Source organism: Callorhinus ursinus, unplaced genomic scaffold (assembly GCF_003265705.2).
Source record: "Callorhinus ursinus isolate GAN/ISIS: 27379988/994484 unplaced genomic scaffold, GSC_fseal_2.0 scaffold30, whole genome shotgun sequence".
Taxonomy (NCBI): domain Eukaryota; kingdom Metazoa; phylum Chordata; class Mammalia; order Carnivora; family Otariidae; genus Callorhinus; species Callorhinus ursinus.
In genome coordinates, this window is record NW_027397092.1 from 11,856,295 (window position 1) to 11,869,826 (window position 13,532).

General features: G+C 40.7%; 1 pseudogene; it reads left to right on the forward strand.

The window, feature by feature from the left end:
* Window positions 1–7,967: 7,967 nt before the first annotated feature.
* On the forward strand, window positions 7,968–9,202 carry LOC112815194 (Y-box-binding protein 1 pseudogene; annotated as a pseudogene).
* Window positions 9,203–13,532: the final 4,330 nt, after the last annotated feature.

Below are 13,532 nucleotides of genomic sequence, written 5' to 3' on the forward strand. Positions count from 1 at the left end.
CTTTTTTGCCAATTTGAATACCCTTTATTTCTTTTTGTTGTCTGATTGCTGTTGCTAGGACTTCTAGTACTATGTTGAACCATAGTGGCATCCTTGTCGTGTTCCTGATCTTAAGGGAGAGGCTCCCAGCTTTTCCCCAGTGAGCATGATATTTGCTGTGGTTTTTTCATAGATGGATTTTATGAAATTGAGGAATGTTCTCTCTATCCCTATACTCTGAAGAGTTTTAATCAGGAAAGGATGCTGTATGTTGTCAAATGCTTTTTCTGCATCAATTGAGAGGACCATATGGTTCTTCTCTCTCCTCTTATTAATGTGTTCCATCACATTGATTGATTTGCAAATGTTGAACCACCCTTGCACCCCGGGGATAAATCAGTGGATGATCCTTTAATGTAGTGTTGGATCCTATTAGCTAAGATTTTGTTGAGAATTTTGGAATCCATATTCATCAGGGATATCGGTCTGAAATTCTCCTTTTTGATGGGGTCTTTGCCTGGTTTAGCGATTAAGGTAATGCTGGCCTCAAAGATTGAGTCTGGAAGCTTTCCTTCTGTTACAATTTTTTGAAACAGCTTCAGGAGAATAGGTATTATTTCTTCTTTGAATGTTTGGTAGAATTCCCCAGGGAATCCATCAGGCCTGGACTCTTGTTTTTGGGGAGGTTTTTGATCATTGCTTCAATCTCATTACTGGTTATTGGCCTATTCAGGTTGTCAGTTTCTTCCTATTTCAGTCTTGGTAGTTTATAGGTTTCCAGGAAGGCATCCATTTCTTTCAGGTTGCTTAATTTATTGGCATATAGTTGTTGACAATAATTTCTAATAATTGTTTCTATTTCCTTGATGTTAGTTGTGATTTCTCCCCTTTCACTCATAATTTTATTAATTTTAGTCCTTCCTCTTTTCTTTTGGATAAGTCTGGCCAGTGGTTTATCAATCTTATTAATTCTTTCAAAGAACCAGCTTCTAGTTTCGTTGATCTGATCTGTGTTTCTGGTTTCTAATTCATTGATCTCTGCTCTAACCTTAATTATTTCTCTTCTAATTCGTGGCTTAGGCATCGTTTGTTGCTTTTTCTTCAGTTCTTTAAGGTGTAAAGTTAGTTGGTGAATTCGGGACTTTTCTATTTTTTTGAGTGAGGCTTGGATGGCTTTGTATTTCCCGCTTAGGACTGCCTTTGCATTATCCCGTAGGTTTTGGACCAATGTGTTTTCATTCTCATTGGTTTCCATGAATTGTTTAAGTTCTTTGATTTCCTGGTTGACTCAAACATTCTTGAGTAGAGTGGTCTTTAGCTTCCAAGAGTTTGAGTTTCTTCCAAATTTTTTCTTGTGATTGAGTTCCAGCTTTAAAGCATTATGGTTGGTCTGAGAATATGCAGGGGATAATCTCAATTGGTATCAGTTGAGCCCTGATTTGTGACCCAGTATGTGGTCTATTCTGGAGAAAGTTCCATGTGTGCTCGAGAAGAATGAGTATTCTGTTGTTTTAGGGTGGAATGTTCTGTATATATCTATGAAGTTCATCTGGTCCAGTGTGTCATTCAAAGCTCTTGTTTCTTTGTTGATTTTCTGCTTAGATGATCTGTCTATTGCTGAGCGTGGAGTATTGAGTCTCCTACAATTAACATTATTATCAATATGACTCTTTATTTTGGTTAACAGTTGGCTTATGTAGTTGGCTGCTCCCATGTTGGGGGCATAGATATTTACAATTGTTAGATCTTCTTGTTGGATAGACCTTTAAAGAATGATATAGTCTCCTTCTGTGTTTCTAACTACAGTCTTTAGCTTAAAATCTAATTTGTCGGATATAAGAATTGTTACCCCAGCTTTCTTTTGAGGTCCGTTGGCATGGAAGATGGATCTCCATCCCTTCACTTTCAGTCTGGATGTATCTTTAGGTTCAAAATGAGTCTCTTGTAGACAGCATATGGATGAGTACTGCCTTTTTACCCAATCTTCAACCCTGTGCCATTTTATGGGAGCATTTAGGCCATTCACGTTAAGAGTGATTATTGAAAGATATGAATTATTGTCATCATGTTGCCTGTGAAGTCCTTGTTTCCACAGATTATCTCTGTAAATTTCTGTTCTGTATCACTCTTGGTGTCTTTCTCCTTTTATAGAACCCCCCTTAATATTTCTTGCAGGGCCGGCTTAGTGGTCACATATTCTTTCAGTTTCTGCCAGTCTTGGAAACTCTGCCTCTCTCCATCCATTCTAAATGACAGCCTTGCTGGATAGAGTATTCTTGGCTGCATGTTCTTCTCATTTAGTACCCTGACTATGTCTTGCCAGCCCTTTCTGGCTTGCCAGGTCTCTGTGGATAGGTCTGTCGTTATTCTGATGTTCCTCCCTCTGTACATAAGGAATCTCTTCCCCCTAACTGCCCTTAAGATGGTTTTCTTGGTTCTAAGGTTTGCAAGTTTTACTATTACATGCCGGGGCATTGGTCTGTTTTCCTTGATCTTAGGAGGGGTCCTCTCTGCCTCTAGGACATGAATGTTTGTTTCATTCCCCAGATTAGGGAAGTTCTCAGCTACGATTTGCTCAAATATATCTTCTAGTCCTCTCTCTCCACTCCCTCCAGGATTCCACTTATTCTGACATTGGAACGTTTCATGGTGTCACTTATTTCTCTGATTCTGTTTTCATGGATTTTGAGTTGTTTCTCCCTGGCCTCCTTTTTATCCTTCTTTTCTATCAATTGGTCTTCTAGATCACCAATTCATTCTTCTGCCTCATTTACCCTGGCTGTTAGAGTATCTAGATTAGATTGGATCTCATTGACAGCATTTTTAAGATCTGCCAATTCAGCTTTCATTTCTGCCCTTAGAGACTCTATGTTGCCATTAATCTTTTTCTCCATCCTATCTATTGTCTTCATAACTGTCACCGTGAAGTCCATTTCCGACATCTTGGTTACATCTGTATCCATTTGTAAATCTGTGGCAGAGGTCACAGTCTCTGAGTCTTTCTTATTTTGGGGGTTCCTCCTCCTAGTCATTCTGTTGAGGGGTGATTGAGGGAGTGTACAGAGTCCAGATTATTGACCATAACCTGAGAAAGATACACCTGTTTTATAGGGACCTTAAGGTTGCTGGCCTCTTGTTCTCCCAACCTGTCTTATGGGGGAGGGGCCTGCCACACCATTACTCAGGCAACCCTCTTTGGGCAGAGTTGCCCTGCCCCCTGTGGGGGGGATGGGCTCAGTGAAAACCGGTTTTGGGGGGCTTTTGTTCTCTGGTGGCTTTCCTTGGCAGCTTTCTGTGTCTCTTCCGAAAGTCAGAGCAGAAGAGACCGTTTCCAACCCTCTGCCTCAGAGCAGAGAGATCGCACTCTGTTCTTCAGTAAGCTCTCCAGGCCACACTATCTCCGTTTCTGTCTGTGCTGTTATAAACTGCAGCATCCTGGGTTGTGTGCCCCTCAGCGGGGCTCTCAGTCCTCGCCTCCAGGTCGGGGCATGCCTCTGCCCTTTGTGCTTCTAAAACCACCAGCCGCCCCCAGTTCGCATGTCGGCCCCGCTGATCCAGGTTTCAGTCTGGCGGGCTGCCCTAAAGTCCTTTCCCTGTCGCTACTGGTCTGCGAGTCTGTGCCCCGTCCCCAGTGCAGGAGGTTATTGCTCACAGGTGGTGCAGGATCCCCACGGCTCCCTCCCCATTCCATTTATCTTCCAATATGTGCCTGTGTAATCATGGCTCCCTGCTTCATGCCTCAAAACCAACTGCCTGCAATATTCTGTTTGTAGAGATCCAGATCTATCTTTTTACATCTCAGGCTGATTTCGTGGGTGTTCATAGTGGTCGGGTAGATATCCAGCTCAATTCTGGGGACTGGTTGGAATAGGGTCTCCTACCCCTCCACCATCTTTTCCCCAATATGGCTGAATGGATTTAAAAGAAAAAAGAAGACCCAACTACATGCTGTCTACAGGAGATTCACTTCATTTTTAGGGACACACATAGGCTGAAAGTGAAGGGATGGAGAAAGATATTCAGTGCAACTGGAAACTGAAAGAAAGCAGAGGTGGTTGTATTTATGTCAGACAAAATAGACATTAAGCCAAAAACTAACAAGAGACAAAGTCATTATATAATGATAAACAGGTCAATTCATCAAAAGGATAAAACACTTGTAAATATATGTGTTCCCAACATTGGAGCACCTACATATATTAGGCAAATACAGATCTGAAAGGAGAAATAATAACACAGTAATATTTGGGGACATCAATACCCTCACATTCAACAATGGATAGATCATCCAGACAGGAAATCATAAGGAAATATTGGACTTGAATTATACTTTAGGTCAAATAGACCTAATAGACACATGTATAGAACATACTATCCAATAACTATGAATACATATTTTTCTTAAATGCACATGGATCATATGATAGGTGACAAAGCAAGTCTTGGCAAATTTAAGAAGACTGAAATCATAGAAAATATCTTTTTCTACCACAGTGGCTTGAAAGTAGAAATCGGTAACAGGAGGAAGACTAGAAAATTCACATGTGTGTGGAAATCAAACAACACACTCCTGAATAACCAATGGGTCAAAGAAGAAATCAAAAGGGAAATAAGAAAATATCTTGAAACATAAAAATGGAAACACATCATTCTAAACTTTATGGGATGCAGCAAAAGCAGCCCTAAAGGGAAATTTATGGTGATAGATGCTTACATTAAGAAAAAAGAAAAATCTCATCTAACTTTTCATCTCAAGGAACTGGAAAAAAGAACAAACTGAGCCCAAAGTTAATGGAAGCAAGGAAATGACAAATATCAGAGCAGAAACAAATAAAATACAGACCAGAAAACAATAGAAAAGACCAATGAAACTAGAGCTAGCTTTTTAAAAAGATAAAATTGACAAGCTTTTAGTTAGCATACTGTGTAAAAATGAGAGAAGACTTAATTAAAATTAGAAATAAAAGAGATATTACAACTGATACCACAAAAATACAGAGGGTCATAAGAGGGTACTATGAAAAATTACATGCCAACGATTGGGATTCCCTGGAAAAAAATGGATAAATTCTGAAAACGTACAACCTACCTAGATTGAAACATGAAGAAGTAACCCCGATCAGACCAATACCCTGTAAGGAGACTGATTTAGTAATCAAAACTTCCAAACAAAGAAAAGCCCAGGACTATCTTGTGAGTTCTTCTAAACAGTTAAGCACAACATTTCAAGAATTAATTCCAATCCTTCTCAAACTCTTTCAAAAAAATTGAAGAGGGTGAACACTCTCAAACTCATTTTACAAGGCCAGCATTACCCTGATACCAAAGTTAGATAAGGACAAGAATACTATAGAGCAATATTCCTGATGAATATAAATGCAAACATTCCCAATAAAATATTATGAAAGTGAATTCAGCAGCACATTAAAGGGACCATACACCATGAGCAAGTGGGATTTATCCTTGGGATACAAGGATGGTTACAACATATGCAATTAATAAATGTGATATCTCACATTAATAGAATGAAGATAAATATTTGATCATCTCAGTAGATACAGGAAAGGCGTTTGACAATATACAACATCTTTCATGATAAAAATTTCTCAACAAGTTTGGCATAGAAGGAATGTACCTCAACCTAAAGACCATATATCACAAGCCCACAGCTAAAATCACACTCAGTGGTGAAAGGTTGAAAGGTTGAAAGCTTTTTCTCCAAGATCCGGAACAAGAAAAACGTGCTTACTCTTACCACTCCTATTCAACATAACACTGGAAGTTCTAGCTAGAGTAGTTACGCAAGACAAAGAAATAAAAGACATCCAGTCAGAAAGTAATAAACTCATGTGTTTGCAGATAATATAATCTTATACTGAAAGTCCTTAAGACTCCATCAGAAAACTGTTAGAATCAATTAACAAATTCAGTAAAGTTGCAGGAGACAAAAGCAACATACAGAGATCACTTGTGTCTCTATACACTAATGATGAAATAGTTGGAAATGAAATGAAAAAATAATTACCTTTACAACATCATTAAAAACAATAAAATACTTAAGAATAAATTTAACCAAAGGGGTGAAAAATCGGTTCACTGAAAACTAAGACTCTGATGAAGGAAATTAAAGAAGGTACAAGTAAATGTATGTTTGTGGATTGGAAGAATTGATATTGTTAAACTGTCTGTACCACCCAAACCATCTAGATTCAATGCAGTCCCCACCAAAATTTCTATGGAATTTTTCAAAGAAATAGAAAAACAGTCCTAAAATTTGTATGGAACCATAAAAACCATGAATAGTCAAAGCATTCTTGAGAAAGAACTCGAGACATCACACTTACTGATTTTTTTTCAATCTATATAAAGTCATCAAAACAGTATAGTATTGGCATAAAAAGACAGATAAACCAGTGGGACAGAAGAGACCAGAGATAAATCCATGAATATTTGGTTGACTAACATTTGACAAAGGAGCCAAGAAGTACTCAAAGGGGAAGGAATAATCTCTTTAATAAATGGTGTCGGGAAAACTGGATAATCACACACAAAAGAATGTAACTGGACTCCCATTATAGATTACTCACAAAAATTACCTCAAAATGGATTAAAGCCTTGACCATAAGACCCAAAGCCATAAAACTCCTAAAATAAAACATAGGGAAGGCTCCTTGACATCGGTCTTGCCAATGATTTTTCTCATATGACACCAAAGGCACAAGCAACAAAAACAAAAATAAATAAGTGGGGACTACATCAAACTAAAAATCTGCACAGCAAAAGGACCAGTCAACAAGATGAAAAGGCAACCTACAGAATGTGAGAAAACATTTGCAAACTTATATCTCATAAAGAGTTAAAAAAATGTCCAAACTATTTAAGGAACTTACACAGCTCAATAGCAAGCAACAAAAACAACCAAATAATCTCATTAAGAGTGAGTAGAGGACCTTAATAGAAACTTTTCCAAAGAAGACATACAAATGGCCAACAGGTACGTGAAAAGGTATTACTAATCACTAATTATCTGTGAAATGCAAATGCATTTCAAAACCACAATGAACTATCACTTTATACCTGTTAGAATGGCTTTTATTATGAAGGTAAAACATAACAAGTATTGGTGAGGATGTGGAGGAAAGACATGTGCACTATTGGTGGGACTGTAAATTGGTTCAGCCATTATGAAAATAGTAAGGAGTTCCCTCAAAAGATTAAAAGTAGAGCTAATATATGATCCATCAAACTCACTTCTGGGTCTATATCCAGAGGAAGTGATATCAGGACCCTGAGGTGATATCTGCACCCCCATGTTCACTGCAGCATTAGTCACAGTAACCAAGATGGAACCAGCCTCAATGTCCTTTGAGAAATGAATGGATAAAGAATAAGTGGTATATCTATAAAATGAAATAATATTTAGCCACTAAGAAGAAGGAAATCCTGGCAATTGCCACAACATGGTTGGACCTAGAGGGCATTATGCTAAGGAAATAAGTCAGAGAAAGACAAATACTGTATGATATCACTTATATGTGGATTCTAATTAAGGCGAACTCAGAAACAGACAGTAGAATGGTGGTTGCCAAGGACTAGGAGGTAAGGGAAATGGGGATATATGGTCAAAGGGAACAAACTTCCAGTTAATATGAATTAATATTATATGAGTTAATATAATATGAATAAGTTCTAGGGAACTAATGTACAGCATGGTGAGTATAAATTAACAATACTGTGTTATATACTTGAAAGTTGCTAAGCGCAAATCTTAAAATGTTCTCACCACAAAAAAGAAATGGTAATTATGTGACATGATGGATGTGTTAAATAACCCTACTGTGGTAATCATTTTACAATATAAAAGTGTCTCAAACGATCAGGTTATATACCTTAAATTTGGACGTTATAGGCCTGTATAACTCAATAAAGCCAAAAAGTAATTTTTAGAGATAACAGCCAACGTTAAAACCAAACCAAACAGAGTTCGATCGGTAGCGGGAGCGGAGAGCGGACCCCAGAGAGCCCTGAGCAGCCCCACCGCCGCCGCCGGCCTAGTTACCATCACACCCCGGGCGGAGCCGCGGCTGCCGCAGCCGGCCCCAGTCACCATCACCGCGACCATGAGCAGCGAGGCCGAGACCCCGCAGCCGCCCGCCGCCCCCGCCCTCCGCGCTGCCGACACCAAGCCCGGCACCACGGGCAGCGGCGCAGGGAGCGGCGGCCCGGGCGGCCTCACATCGGCGGCGCCTGCCGGCGGGGACAAAAAGGTCATCGCAACGAAGGTTTTGGGAACAGTAAAATGGTTCAATGTAAGAAACGGATATGGTTTCATCAACAGGAATGACACCAAGGAAGATGTATTTGGACACCAGACCGCCATAAAGAAGAAGAACCCCAGGAAGTACCTTCGCAGTGTAGGAGATGGAGAGACTGTGGAGTTTGATGCTGTTGAAGGAGAAAAGGGTGCGGAGGCAGCAAATGTGACAGGCCCTGGCGGAGTTCCAGGGCAAGGCAGTAAATATGCAGCAGATCGTAACCATTACAGACGCTCTCCACGTCGCAGGGGTCCTCCACGCCATTCCCAGCAGAATTACCAGAACAGTGAGAGCGGGGAAAAGAACGAGGGATCGGAAAGTGCTCCCGAAGGCCAGGCCCAACAGCGCCGGCCCTACCGCGGGCGACGGCTCCCACCTTACTACATGCGGAGACCCTCTGGGCGTCGACCGCAGTATTCCAACCCTCCTGTGCAGGGAGAAGGGATGGAAGGTGCTGACAACCAGGGTGCCGGAGAGCAAGGTAGACCAGTGAGACAGAATAGGTATCGGGGTTATAGACCACGATTCCGCAGGGGTCCTCCTCGCCAAAGACAGCCTAGAGAGGATGGCAATGAGGAAGATAAGGAAAATCAAGGAGATGAGACCCAAGGTCAGCAGCCACCTCAACGTCGGTACCGCCGCAACTTTAATTACCGACGCAGACGCCCAGAAAACCCTAAACCACAAGATGGCAAAGAGACAAAAGCAGCCGATCCACCAGCTGAGAATTCGTCCGCTCCCGAGGCTGAGCAGGGCGGTGCTGAGTAAATGCCGGCTTACCATCTCTACCATCATCCGGTTTAGTCATCCAACACGAAGAAATGAAGATGAAATTCCAGCAATAAGAAATGAACAAAAGATTGGAGCTGAAGACCTTAAGTGCTTGCTTTTTGCCCACTGACCAGATAAATAGAACTATCTGCATTATCTATGCAGCATGGGGTTATTATTTTTACCTAGAGACGCCTCTTTTTGGTAATGACAAACGTGTTTTTAAAAAAAAAAAAAAACCTGGTTTTTCTCAATACACCTTTAAAGGTTTTTTAAATTGTTTCATATCTGGTCAAGTTGAGATTTTTAAGAACCTCATTTTTAATTTGTAATAAAAAGTTTACAACTTGATTTTTTCAAAAAAATCAACAAACGGCAAGCACCCGTTAATAAAGGTCTTAAATAAAAACAAACAAACAAAACAAACAAAAAAACCCACAACAAAAATGAAACGAAAAAAATTGAAAAACACTAAGCTAAGGGAAATACACAGGTGGATTTTTAATCCCATTGTTCCCCATCTCCCCAGGAATACCAAGATCCTTCACATCTGTGGAGACATCTTACATAAGGGGAGACAGAAAAATGCTCCTAACTTCTAATTCACGGTCATGGGCCGCAGACACAATTTTCCTGTTCATTGTCCTGTCTCTTCCCTTCTCCCCACGGATATCTTTAAAAGAGAGTAATCTTTAAAAAGATTTATTTATTCATTTTATTTTTAAAGATTTTATTTATTTATTTATTTATTTAAAGATTTTATTTATTTATTTGAGAGAGAGAGCATGAGAGGGGGTAGGGTCAGAGGGAGAAGCAGGCTCCCCGCAGAGCCAGGAACCCGACGTGGGACTCGATCCCAGGACTCTGGGATCATGACCCGAGCTGAAGGCAGTCGCTTAACCGACTGAGCCACCCAGGCACTTCTTACTTACTCATTTTAGAAAGAGCAACAGAGCACACGCGAGTGGGGAGAGGGACAGAGGGAGAGGGAGAGAGAGAGAATCCCAAGCAGATTCCCTGCTGAGCATGGAGCTCAGTATGGAGCTAGATCTCACAACCCTGAGCTCATGACTTGAACCGAACTCAAGAGTCAGACACCGGGGCACCTGCGTGGCTCAGTCGTTAAGCGTCTGCCTTCGACTCAGGTCATGATCCCAGGGTCCTGGGATCGAGCCCCACATGGGGCTCCCTGCTCTGCGGGAGGCCTGCTTCTCCCTCTCCCACTCCCCCTGCTTGTGTTCCCTCTCTCGCTGTGTCTCTTTCTGTGAAATAAATAAATTAAAAAATCTTTAAAAAAATAAAAAAGAGTCACTCAGTCAACTGAGCCACCCAGGAGCCCTAAGAGAGTAACTTTTTAAAAAGATAAACAAGGGTTGAGGCGCCTGGGTGGCTCAGTCGTTAAGCGTCTGCCTTCAGCTCAGGTCATGATCCCAGCGTCCTGGGATCGAGCCCCGCATCGGGCTCCCTGCTCCGCGGGGAGTCTGCTTCTCCCTCACCCACTCCCCCTGCTTGTGTTCCTGCTGTCGCTCTCTCTCTCTGTGTCAAATAAATAAATAAAATCTTTAAAATAAAATAAAATAAAATAAAAAGATAAACAAGGGTCATCCTTGAGAAAGAAGTGTAAAGAAAATCTAGGTGCAGGGGAAAAGACTGAAGAGAGGGAGTCTGGGGGAACCCTCATCGGACCAGAACTCCACCTTGCTATTTCTCCCCATCCTTTGGCTGAGTCTTATGATTAAAGTTACAATCTTTTTCAATCTGGCTTGTATTTGTACTGGGGTGGGGGCGGGGAATGAAGCTGTCTATACCCAAGATCTTCTAAGACTCCTGAGCAAAGACTCTAAATCAAGCCTACAAAGCAGTTTTTCAAGGTCCGTGGGGGGAAAAGTAAGTAAACATAGCACACTGGTGAAACACAGAGCTGCAGTGGGCTATCAGGAGACTAGAAAAGGTAAATGTAGTTCAAAGGCAGGTGAAGCAGTAGAGAGAGCATGGCGTTTGAAATCAGACCTGCTTTTGCCACTTACTACCTAGGTGAGCATGAGTAAGTTAATGGATCTTTCTGAGCCTTCATTTTCTGTAGACAGCAAAATGATACAAACTTCCCGTTAGGATTGAGTGAAGTCAAAAACGTGAACATTGTGCTGTATTTATAAATTAACACTCTGCAACGTGCCCTCTTCTTCTTCTTTTTATTAATGGGAAGGAAGTAAATTCTGTGCACTCTAGTCTGTTGCTGTAACTAAGCAAGCTTAATCATAGACTTAAAGACACGATTTGAGAGCACTACAGACCAGAATCATGAATATAAGAAGCTAATCTTGTCTGCTAAGAGGTAGAACTACTAGGCTGACTTGATTTCCTTTACTGGAAGTGTTACCAGACAAATAAATTGAAGGGGTGAGAATACATCTGGAATTATAAGGTAATAGAAAAAAAATCCTATCAAGTCCTTGTGGATCAGATCAAAAAAGTGGCCTGGATATAATAGAGTTGTAGTGTTTATAAGTGGTTGAATGACCATACTACAAGATGAGAATAAATATAAAGAGAATAACGTCTCTGTTAGAATATGTCTTTGAATTTTACCTGCTTTCATATGTTTAATAAGTATTTACTGAAGGGTATTGTGGTTTGCTGATTAAATTTCAAATTTCGTGATTTTGAGCTGGCTAGCTAACATACTAGGACAATAATTAGCTCCAGCAAGATCTTGAATTCTAAAGATTGACAGCATATATAAAAACAGAATTTCAAAGCCCTAAATGAATAGTCTTGTAAAATTACTATGGAAGTCCCAACTAATTGTATAAATAATATTTTTAAAAGTCAGGCTTAATAGCAAATATGAATAGTAATTGGAGTTTTAGTAGATTATAAATTCTATGTTAACAGAATTGTATAGTTACCACCACCAACACCAACAAAAGCCTGTAAAACCTTATATTAATAATGCTATAGAGTTCAGAATGAAGGTTAGTAAAAGTCTCGCTGTAACCCAGGTTGTTCAAGGCTTGATCCGAAATGCTTCATGTGTTCATTCTGGGTACTGCATGTGTATCATTCGAAGGTCTTTGGATGAAAGCAGCAAAAACCAATTCGTCATGCCTTATGACAGTGCATCAGTCTGCGTCTGATCCGAAGATAGAAGCCATACTGTCGGTTAAACAGGGGTATTTTAATATAGAGGATTATTGACTCTGATGAAAAGCAACTGATGATATGACAGTTCTGCCTGTGACTCTAGGGCCAAGAAAGTGCTTAAGAAAGGATAAAATTGGAAAGGGTTTAGACCTCATTGGAGAAGGTATAGTTCAATATATACTGTATAGCAAAGAAGTTTGCTGGTTTGCCTAGGCTTGAGCTGCTCTGAAGTCTCTTAGCCATCAGGAGGCAACCCTCTGGAGTGCAGGCAAAACACTGGTGACTAGTAACAGGTAGTGTGAGCATGCAGAGAGAGTAATAGCTCGGTGTGAATCCTCTGGACCACAGATGAGCCACAGAGGGGCCTGGAGAAGGAGCAGAGTCTCAGTAGACATCCTCTAGTTCACAGGCAAGCTGGGTGGGGATTTGCAGAAGGGTGCAGAGACTCAACGGGAAACCTCCAGGCTGCAGACAAGCTATGGCCGAGGTGGTAAAAAGGGACCTGGAATGCCAGTGTGGGCAGGAGACTTTGGAGTGATGACTTGGGCCGAAGACCTTCAGGACACTAGTTTCTTTGTTGAGAGGATTGCAAAATCCTTATATAGATGGGAAAAAAATTAATGAACCTTCTGCCAGACAAAGTGATCATGGGAAAATAATAATCCAGACCAATATTCCACCATTAGTCATCAGGGACATGCAAATTAAAACATAATGAGATACTACTACTGTATACCCAGGAGAATGGCTAAAATAAAAAGACTGACGGTACCAACTGTTGATGTGAAACAACTTGGATAACTATTATGTAATCATACGCTTACTGTATAAACCAGTAATTCCAGTACTGTGAGACAAGGAAAAGAGCATATGTCCACAAGAGGACTTGTACAGCAGTGTTCCTAGCAGCTTTATTCATAATGATCCTAAACTTGAAACAATGCAAACGTCCATCAACATTTGGTGAATGGGACAACAAATTGTGGTATAGCCACACAATGGAATGAAGCTCAGCGATAAACAGAAACAATCTGCTGATTTAATCAGGATCAATGAATCTCAGAAACATTATGCTCCGTGAAGGAAGCCAGACACAGAGAAATACATATTATGTGATTCCATTCTAGAAACTCTAGGGAAGACAGATTTAATGTGTAGTCACAGAAAGCAGCTCAGGGGGCTGAGACGATGTGGTGCGTGGGAAACTGACTTCAAAAGGATGCAAAGGAATGTTCTGGCGTTAGGGAGTCATTCATTATCTTGATTGGGGTAGTGGTTCCATGCATGTACACATTGCTCCAAACTCATCAGACCATACATTTA